Here is an 11,832-nt window from a genome sequence, read left to right on the forward strand (position 1 = left end):
GGGTTGTTTTCACGCCATTTTATTTTCCCCGGCGCCCCCTGACGCCCCCTAGCGCTAGGTTCGCTATGGGTCCGTCGACGCCATTTTTTGCCCAAACCGACGAAATTTAAGCTCCTCGAGGTGCGACTGGGCGGGGTTTTTTGCCGGTGATATAAAAGGTGCCTTGGGGCCTGTTGGGGGCGGGTGGAGATGCTCTGAGGGGAGGGGAAATAGTGAGTAGTAAAAAGCCCGTGTGAAAATACATTTGTGTAAAGCTGAAGGCTATTTGATTAAAATGATTGTGGAGCGGTAAATTTGGCTGTAAATTGTTGTAATGCCTCTGGGACCTGAGTGAATGTATTTATATTATATGCTAATTAACTTATATGTACTTTCTTTGAAGATAATTGAATGATCATTTTGCAAAGAAAAATTATGACAACGTACGAGATTCATAGCTAACACATACACAATTCAACCACCGTATAATTTGATGTTGCACACATCTAAATATATAGTGATTCCATAATATTATGACAAAACATGTGTACCATATAAAACACATATGGTTCACATGATCATGACCCCATCAACATATCTAACTTAGGCGAACTCCAGCGCAAGCACGTGTTTCGTCTGTTCGCATCCGGGCAGACAAAAAACACGGCTCAACGCGCCAACACAAACGGGTGGATGTCCTTTTTTGTCCACCCCCAACCTATTTCTGGCCCATATTTGGGGCAAGTTTGCGTCCGAACGGACGCCCATGGAGTACGTACTCCACTTGTTGAAAGCACGTCCACTCTCTTGGTGGTTTAGGTAATTCATGTCAACATACATATCCTTGAACTAATGTCCCACGTCATAGCCGAGCTCACCGCCATTGGCTTTGGCGGGACGAGGTCCATAGGACGTGTGCCGAAGGGGAAACTGAGCCTAGCCACCGCGCCGTGCTAGCGGACCTGCCAGCGGTCGTACTCCATGGCCGTGAGTTCGGCCATGTGGAAGCTACCGACCCACCGGCGGGTGTGGGTCTCCCAATCCGTAATCTCGGCGATCCACGTCCCCCACCGCCGCTGTCGGACCCCGAGTTAGGACCTCGTCGGGGGCCGGGCCCGATGGAGGACAGGGAAGTCCTCGAACCGGCGTAGGGGCGTGGCGGCGGGCGGATCGGGCGACCGGCGAGGGCGGCTCGATAAAGAGCCCGCGGAGGACGAGGGGACACCTCGGCGGCCACCTCGCCGACGTCGGGCGAAGAGGCCGCGATAAACCTTTTTTGGGCCATTGGCTTCTCGAGCACCCCGGCACACAAGCAGAGGTTGACGATTGAGGCGGCGGCGGCGATAGCGGCGACCTACCAATGGTTTTGAGCGAGGGAGGGGTGTTGAGAAACGTAGCATGCAATTTCAAAAAAATTCCTACGCTCGCGCGAGATCTATCTAGGAGATGCATAGCAACGAGGGGAGAGTGTGTCTACGTACCCTCGTAGACCGTAAGTGAAAGCATTTGACAACATCGTTGATATAGTCGAACTTCTTCTAGCTCCGACTGATCAAGTACTGAACGTACGACACCTCCGAGTTCTGCACACGTTCAGCTCGATGGTGTCCCTCGTCCTCTTGATCCAGCAAGATGTCGAGGAAGTAGATGAGTTCCGTCAGCATGACGACGTGGTGACGGTGATGGTGAAGTGATCCGCGCAGGGCTTCGTCTAAGCACTACGAAGATATAACCAGATGTGTAAACTGTGGAGGGGGCGCCGCACACGGCTAACAATTGATGTTGTGTGTTCTTGGCGCCCCCTCCCCACATATATATAGGTGGGAGGGGAGGAGAGGCAGCCAGGGGGCACCCCAATTAGGATCCAAATCCTACTTGGGGTTTCCCCAAGTGGCACCCCCTGCCTTATTTTGCCGAAGAAGAAAAGGGAAGGGGGAAGAGAGAAGGAAGGGGGGTCGAACCCCCTCTTTTCCTTCTCCCACTCGGCCTCCTGCCATAGGGGGCGCGCCACCCCTTGTGGGCTAGTGTGCTCCCCTCTCATGGCCCATATGGCCCATATCTTCCTCCCGGGGGTTTCGGTAACCCCTCCGGTACTCCGATAAATACACGATACACTCCGGAACACATCCGGTGTCCGAATACTATCGTCCTATATATCAATCTTTACCTCTTGAACATTTCGAGAATCCTCATCATGTCCGTGATCTTATCTGGGACTCTGAACAACATTCGGTTACCAAATCACATAACTCATACAATACTGAATCATCATCGAATGTTAAGCGTGCGGACCCTACGGGTTCGAGAACTATGTAGACATGACCGAGACACCTCTCTGGTCAATAACCAATAGCGGAACCTGGATGCTCATATTGGCTCCTACATATTCTACGAAGATCTTTATCGGTCGAACCGTTATGACAACATACGTTATTTCCTTTACCCAACGGTATGTTACTTGCCCGAGATTCGATTGTCGGTATCTTCATACCTAGTTCAATCTCGTTGCCGGCAAGTCTCTTTACTTGTTTCGTAATACATCATCCTGCAACTAACTCATTAGTCACTTTGCTTGCAAGGCTTCTTATGATGTGTATTACCGAGAGGGCCCAGAGATACCTATCCGATACTTAGAGTGACAAATCCTAATCTTGATCTATGCCAACTCATCAAACACCTTCGGAGATACCTGTAAAGCATCTTTATAATCACCCAGTTACGTTGTGGCGTTTGATAGCACACAAGGCATTCCTTCGGTATCCGGGAGTTGCATAATCTCATAGTCGAAGGAATATGTATTTGACATGAAGAAAGCAATAGTAATTAAAGTGAAGGATCAATATGCTAAGCTAACGGATGGGTCTTGTCCATCACATCATTCTCCTAATGATGTGATCCTGTTATCAAATGACAACTCATGTCCATGGTTAGGAAACCTTAACCATCTTTGATCAACAAGCTAGTCAAGTAGAGGCTTACTAGGGACACGGTGTTTGTTTATGTATTCACACATGTATTTAGGTTTCCGATCAATACAATTCTAGCATGAATAATAAACATTTATCATGAATAAGGAAATATAAAATAACAACTTTATTATTGCCTCTAGGGCATATTTCCTTCAAGGGGTGGCGTGTGTCTGTGTGAGCGGAGTTTTTGGGGTGTGTGTGTGTGGAGGGGGGCCAAGGTGGTGTTTGAGGAAATACCACGACAACTAAAAAAATTACTAGGCGGGAGCAAAATGTCGGGCTACTGAAAATTTGGATCAAGGGCGAGTAGATATTTTTGAGAATGTGAGGGATGTAGAGGCGGGAGTAAAATGCGGGGGCTACTGAAAATTTGGATCAAGGAATAGAAGCAGAACGAAAGTTATAGACATCGCACACGGTCAAAACATATTAATCATGTGCTATCAAATAGAAAAACCTCCAAGCAAGCAGATATTTTTGAGATTGCGAGGGATGCAGGCGGGAGTGAAATGTCGGGGCTACTGAAAATTTGAATCAAGGGATTGAAGAAGAGCGGGAGCAACAGACATCGCACATGATCCACACATACTAATCGTGTGCTATCAAACATAAAACCCTTCGAGGCGGTAGATATTTTTGAGAGCGAGAGGGAAGCCTCGTCGAGCCCAATCTACTGTGTTGATGTGAGTAATAGGGGCACGAGCGTGGCACACATGTAGTCTGAGCGAACCGTGTTTGTTGCGTCCCCAATCGCAGACGGTTGCTACATCCAACTCGCCTGCTATTTATAAATTTGGCAAAAATAATAACGCGGGAAAGGGTCAGAACACGAACACACTTGCATGTGGACCAAATATATGTACGAAAAAGGTGGTTTGATGTTCAAATACCCAATGCACAAGTTTGATGTGGCACCTGTCGAACAAAGTGCATAGTATTGCTAGTCAGCCACCCCGTACGAACCCCACTTCGTGTCAGCGGTAAGGGAATCCTAGCTACGAACACATGCCCCCAAATAGCTAGGTCTGAAATCTCACCCTGCGGTAACACAAAACCTATAAGAGTTCATCATGGTCAAAACCCCTTTCGCTTCCGGACAAAGGTGGACCGTGTGCCGGCCCACAAATGTGTGCTTGTGGTGCGAGATGGGTGAGACCACATACGAACCACCTGCGGGTGGCCCTACTATATGTATGAAAAGGGTGTGGTGTAATATTTAACTATCATTCACAACTTTGATGTGGCACATGTGCCTCGAAAATTAACCAGACTTCCCAAACCCCACGGAGGTTGCAGGTAGTGCAAAGAAGCCCCCCCCCAAACACACACACACGTCGGGGGGAGAGGGCATGTCACCAAGACGTATTGTAACACAGACCAAACAGAATCCAATTTTTTCGTATAACCTCTCTCGCTCGTTGTTGGTCAAAGTGATGGACATCCACACGGCCCCGCAAAATGGGCTAGCTTGTCGCCGATAACCTCGCGAGGGAGTGCCTGAAGACAAAACCCACTCTGTGCATGTGGCCCAAACATATGTATATGGAAGTGGTGTGTGGTGTTTGAATACCCAGTGTGCAAATTTGATGTGGCACCATGCTTTGGAACCGTAAAATCCCCACACTGAGTGAGGGTTCACGACCCGTAGCATGCGATAAAACTTTATTAGGCTTGGAATGATCGACCTACTATATGGCAACACGAACGAAAGAAGAAGAATCCACCCTGGTAACCTTTCTCGTCGTCGGTCAAAATGATGGACGTCCACGCGGGCTCACGAATATATAGGCTTGCACCGATAACCAAGCGAGTGAGAGTATCCAAAGACAACCATTGCATGCATGTGTCCCAAACACATTTATGAAGGTGTGTGATGCATGCATATGTGTTGAATACCCAATGCACAATACTGATGTGGTGCATGCGTTGAAAATCGCACAGTCCCCACACAGAGCAAGAGGTTCATGATGTGCCGTGTGCTCGCCCCCCCCCCCACTTCGATCAAGCGGGATGGATTCATGTGTACATATGTGCTATATTATGTAATCTCACATCATGACCTATACCGTGAGATAAAGAAAAAATTAATCCCTTCTTAAGTCTAATTTATTAAGCTCTCTCGCTGTCGGTGAAAGTGATGGACCAAGCGGGACCACAGATGGAAGCATCGCCGATAACCATGTGAGTGAGTGCCAGAGGACAACCACCATCGCTTGCATGTGTGCCAAACATATATATGGAGAGGTGTGTGGTTATGATGTTTTGAATACCTAATGCACAACTTTGATGTGGCATCTGCCTCGAAATCCATAAAGTCCCCACACGGAGTGAGGTACATGACACCTAGTATATGCTGGTCCCATCCCCCTTCGACGGGTACTATATGCTCCTACCACAACACAACCATGTAAGAATTAATCCTCCTTATTCGTCAAACTATACCTCTCTCTCATTGGGTCAAAGTGATGGTCGACGACCTCGTGGGCCCACAGGAGCGAAGTGTACGTCGCACGCGAGTGAGCGTCCTATATAGGACAACCACCGTCTGCATGTGACCCGAAGAGGTGTTTGTGTGATGTTTGAATACGCAATGCACAGCTTTGATGTGGCACCTATATATACCTCGGAAAACAAAAAGTCCCCACAAAGAGTGAGGTTCATGATGCGTGGTATGTGCTACCCCCCCCCCATTCGATGTGTGGTATATTTATACTACTACTGCAGCACAAACCAAAAAGAATCATTCCTTGATGGTCAAATTAACCTCTCTCTCGTTGGGTCAGAGTGATGGAGGACAACCTCGGGGCCCACAAATGGAAGCGTCGCACGCGAGTGAGTTCCTATAGGGCAACCACCGTCTACATGGTATTGCATGATGTTTGAATACCAATGCACAACTTTGATGTGGCACCTGCCTCGGGAACCAGAAAGTCCCCACATCGAGCGAGGTTATGACGCATATATAGTATACATGTTGCCCCTCTTTGACATGTACTACATACTTCGTGCATATACGTAACACAACCCAAAAAAGAACCATCCTTGTTGGTCAAATTAACCTCTCTCTCGATGTAGGTTCAACTGATCGACGGCGACCTCGCGGGCCCATAGAGAGACTCACACGCGAGTGAGTGTCATAGGACAACCACTGCGTGCATGTGCCCAAAAGAGGTGTGTTGTGTGATGTTTGAATACCCAATGCACAACTTTGATGTGGCACATGCTTCACAAATAAAAAACGCACTACACAGAGGTTCACGACTCATAGCCCCCTCACTTCGAGCCGGTGGGAGGGACTCATGTGTACGCACGTGCCCGAACTTTTATATGGAATTCACCATGATCCACACCATAACACACATGCCAAGATGAATCCACCTTTGATCAAATGCCTCTCGTTGTCGGTGGAAACTGAAAACCTTTGAGAGCTAACGAATGGGCACATCGCTGATAACCACACGAGGGAATGTCCGAGAGGACCACAAATGCATGCATGTGTCCCGAACATGTATGTACGAAAGAGTTGTGTAATGTTTTAAATAACCAATACATGACTTTGATGTGGCGTATATGACTCACAAAATGATCAATCCCGCACGGAGGCTCATGACTCGTAGTGTACTGTCGGACCCCCCCCACACACACACAGACACACACATCCCGCACCACCACCGCCACTCTGAGGCATGTCAAACTTTTTCTGCAGTGAACATGTGACCAAAGGATTCTCGTGTTCAAAAAACAGAGATCATTTGACCATTTTTATACATTGATTGATTTCCTAGGGATTTCATGTGCAAAAATCAAATTTGAGCTACATGTGCACCAAAATGGATTGCATAATCGTATATGTGTCCCGGGGTGCATGTTTCCCCATGCAAGAGATTTCAAAACATTGAGAATATTGATTTTTAAAATTCAGTAAATCAAAAACTTAGTTGAAATTCATGAAACTTATCGTGGTGTCATATGGACACCGGTAGACTGTGATATTGTATTTTTTCGTCAAATTTGAGACAAGTTTTGATATGATCTTCTTACAAAGAGGAGATTGTTAATAATTGGCAACCAATATCGCATACGAATTATTTATTCTGACCATGTGTGTTAGACCAACAATGTATACGTGCCATTCTTTGGTTAAGCAATAAAGCGGCATAATTAATAATCAAAAAAGAAAAACAATATACGTGCCGCCACGTGCTCCTTGTGTCGTGCGAGTACGCGTGACTTGATGGTACGCATGCGAGGAGTCCGCCACGTAGGCAGACTGGGAGGCGTGCGTGCATGTATGTGATTGACGTGAGGCATTTTTGCTGTGTAGTGTCACCGAGGGGCGTGCATGTAGCTGTATGAAATGATGGTAGGCATGCCAGAAGTTCGCCGCGTAGGCTCACCGGGAGGCGAGACAGCCTTTGACCGCCGCGCGCCTCGCTCCCACTGATCCATATTAATGGCGCGCCCGAACTGCTGGCCATAATAGACGATCGCACCCCCGGTCTACAGTGGTCACCGCCGTCTGGAGTGTATGAGGATGCCGTCGAAGCGCACCATCGGAGGGAGTGGCGACGCCGGGGCTGGTGAAGCACCCGCGCAACGCGTGAAGCTAGGCACAAAGGTTGTTGTCGCTGCTGACAAGGTCTCGTGCGGGCAGCAGCACGACCTTGACTTCGTCGGCGCCATCGTGCCCCCCCCCCCAGCTGGAGCTAGAGGTCCACAGCAACTCTGCCAACAACAACGGAAAACCGGTTAGTCATCTATACTCATTTGTGCGGCAAACATATCATGTGTTTTCTGTGGTTACCCCTCACCCCCTCTAATTTTTTGGAATACAAATCCTATGGTTATGTTCTCTCAGTCCATGAAATTAGAGTAATTAAGATCCGTTAGATGCATCTAGTGTATTGATTGTTTGAATGGTATCCATATAGGGTTAGTGATTAATTGCTTGTTCTGTACAAATGATTTTTGCTAATAATCCGAATAGTGTTAGCGTGAGTGCTAATAATTCGTGGCCAGATCTTGAGAATTGATTTTAAATGTCCTACATATATGTTTGTGCCTCTTTTCCTTTCAGATCTTGAGAATTGGTTTTGAATGTCCTACATGTATGTTTTCTGCCATTTTTTTAGATTGGTATGTACATAGATGAGGCTCTGACCAGCAACGCTTCCGGTTGTAGATCCTGCACCCGTCAGTGTGGCCAGAAGCGGCCGTGACCCCCTGGATCTGAGGAACCCGTAGAATCTCGGGTGGACCGCATCAGCAATCTACCGGACGCCATCCTTGGGGAGATCATATCCATTCTCCCACCAAGGATGGCTACCGCACACAAGTCCTCGCATCTCGGTGGCGCACTCAGTGGCGTGCCATGACTCTTAATCTCGACTATCGTCAGCTATCTGTCGATGATAATTCTGAACTCCCCGGAGCCATCATCTCCTCCCACCAGAGTTCTGTTCAATGCATCTGCATCCCGGCATGCTACCTGTTAGACATACTCCGCACGGTGGGCACCTGGCTGACATCCCGCCAATTCAAAAAACTCTAGCAGCTTGAGTTCTACCATTACAACAGTGATAGGTTACTACTAATCGCTGTATCTCTACCATCACCACTTATGTCTGTCTCATGGTTTTCCTCCTCTCTCCACACCTCCACCTTGACCCGGTGACATCTAGCAGACAATCTGGTACAAATGCTTCAACTCCCACTGCTAAAAAACTTGCTCTTATGTTGGTTGATCTGTCGAAGGCCTCACTGCACAACGTCATCCAGTCCAGCTGCCCTGCCCTAGAGCACTTGGTGCTTGTTTTTGGAAATGGAATCCATATCCCTTGTCTCAAAATTAAGTTGCTGATGTCTACTACGCAACCTTCTTCTTGTAGACGTTGTTGGGCCTCCAAGTGCAGAGGTTTGTAGGACAATAGCAAATTTCCCTCAAGTGGATGACCTAAGGTTTATCAATCCGTGGGAGGCGTAGGATGAAGATGGTCTCTCTCAAACAACCCTGCAACCAAATAACAAAGAGTCTCTTGTGTCCCCAACGCACCCAATACAATGGTAAATTGTATAGGTGCACTAGTTCGGCGAAGAGATGGTGATACAAGCGTAATATGGATGGTAGATATAGGTATTTGTAATCTGAAAATATAAAAACAGCAAGGTAGCAAGCGATAAAAGTGAGCATAAATAGTATTGCAATGGTAGGAAACAAGGCCTAGGGTTCATACTTTGACTAGTGCAAGTTCTCTCAACAATAATAACATAACTGGATCATATAACTATCCCTCAACATGCAATAAAGACTCACTCCAAAGTCACTAATAGCGGAGAACAAACGAAGAGATTATGGTAGGGTACGAAACCACCTCAAAATTATCCTTTCTGATCGATCTATTCAAGAGTTCGTAGTAAAATAACACGAAGCTATTCTTTCCGTTCGATCTATCATAGAGTTCGTACTAGAATAACACCTTAAGACACAAATCAACAAAAACCCTAATGTCACCTAGATACTCCAATGTCACCTCAAGTATCCGTGGGCATGATTATACAATATGCATCACACAATCTCAGATTCATCTATTCAACCAACACAAAGTACTTCAAAGACTGCCCCAAAGTTTCTACCGGAGAATCAAGACGAAAACGTGTGCCAACCCCTATGCATAAGTTCATTGAACCCGCAAGTTGATCACCAAAACATACATCAAGTAGATCACGTGAATATCCCATTGTCACCACAGATAAGCACGACAAGACATACAACAAGTGTTCTCAAATCCTAAAGACTCAATCGGACAAGACAACTTCAAGGGGAAAACTCAATTCATCACAAGAGAGTAGAGGGGGAGAAACATCATAAGATCCAACTATAATAGCAAAGCTCGTGATACATCAAGATCGTATCACCTCAAGAACACGAGATAGAGAGCTCAAACACATAGCTACTGGTACATACCCTCAGCCCCGAGGGTGAACTACTCCCTCCTTGTCATGGAGAGCGTCGAGATGATGAAGATGGCCACCGGTGAGGGATCCCCCCTTGATAGAGGCAAAGGTGTCCCGTCTTTCGATGAGATGATGGATATCGCTTTGGTGGCAGTCGACTTTGACGATCCGACTACGAACGTGCGAGGACGTCGCGCCTTAGCAATCGCTAAACCAACTCCGAGAGGTTATTGACCACGCCGGAGCACGATCAACCTGACCACAAGGGTCTGTTTCCTGCGAGAAAACGAAGAACAAGCAAGAAACTGAGTTTGCAATCTGGATATTGCGAATATAAGATGAAAGCTTTATTGATCAAGGTGGGGTTCTGTGACGCCTTTGTCTGGTCGTTGAACACAAACGAAGTACGCGAAGTTGCAGCTATGGCGAACTTTTAATCTAAACAAAACCCAAAGTCTAAACGATGCCCTAAGGGCTGTATATATGGAGGAAGAGGGGGGAATTTCGTGGCCCTTGGTGGAGGGGCCCGAAATCAACCCTATCTCTTGTTTCCCCACACATACGGACTCTAAAAATAGCCTATACTTATGTATTTCGAAATTACATGGGCCTGGCCCAATAATAAGGTGACGCAGCACCTAAAATAGCCTCTGGACGAAATTTATGAAGTGACATCTTGTATATTTCGTCCAAGGCTTCATGCACTCGTTATGGTGGCTTCAAAGACCTGAAATCATCACTTGTAACTCTGTTCTTGTTCCCCTTGCGCATGCCATCATCTCCATGCTTGTTCTTGCTCCAATGTTCATCCTTCTCCAAGCTAGGCCCTTCATTTGTAAGCAAAACAAATGTACCCAATTTAGGCAGCATCATATTCTCATGAACATTAGAATCATTACCAAGAAACGAAAGTACCTGGTAATTTAGTTGGCGTGCGCGAGCTCTAGTAATTGGTCCAGTATGTATAGCAGCAGGGGCTGTGGGTGTAACAATGGTATTGATGTCCTCATCATCCTCCCCTTCTTGAAATGAAGTCGTCCTCGACGGAAGCTCATCTTCCTTACCCAAATAAGGCTTCAAATCTGCAATGTTAAAAGTGGGACTAACCCCAAAATCTGCAGGCAGCTCAAGTTTATATGCATTATCATTTATTTTCTCTAACACCTTAAAGGGACCATCAGCCCGTGGCATGAGCTTTGATTTGCGCAAATCAGGAAATCTATCCTTACGCAAATGTAACCAAACAAGATCTCCAGGTGCAAACACAACATGTTTTCTACCCTTATCTCCAGCAAGTTTATATTTGGCATTCATACGCTCAATGTTTTCCTTAGTTAACTCATGCATTTTTAAAATCAATTCAGCATGTTGTTTAGCATCGAAATTAACCTTCTCCGAAGATGGAAGAGGCAACAAATCAATAGGTGCACGAGGTAGGAAACCATACACAACTTCAAAAGGGCACATCTTAGTAGTAGAATGCAATGAACGATTATAAGCAAATTCAATATGAGGCAAGCATTCCTCCCACATTTTCTTATTACTCTTCAAAACAGCCCTAAGCATAGTAGACAATGTTCTATTGACTACTTCTGTTTGGCCATCAGTTTGGGGGTGACAAGTAGTACTAAAAAGCAGTTTAGTCCCCAACTTAGCCCATAAACATCTCCAAAAGTGGCTAAGAAATTTAGTATCATGATCTGAAACAATAGTATTTGGCACACCATGCAAGCGAATAATTTCACGAAAGAACAAATCAGCAACATTAACAGCATCATCGCTTTTATGACATGGTATAAAGTGTGCCATTTTCGAGAATCTATCCACGACAACAAATATGCTATCCCTCCCCTAGGTAAACCTAAAACAAAGTCCATAGATATATCCTCCCAAGGAACACTAGGTACATGCAAAGGCATATATAAACCAT

The sequence above is a fragment of the Triticum aestivum genome, chromosome 7B, assembly GCF_018294505.1.
Source record: "Triticum aestivum cultivar Chinese Spring chromosome 7B, IWGSC CS RefSeq v2.1, whole genome shotgun sequence".
In the NCBI taxonomy this organism is placed as follows: Eukaryota; Viridiplantae; Streptophyta; class Magnoliopsida; order Poales; family Poaceae; genus Triticum; species Triticum aestivum.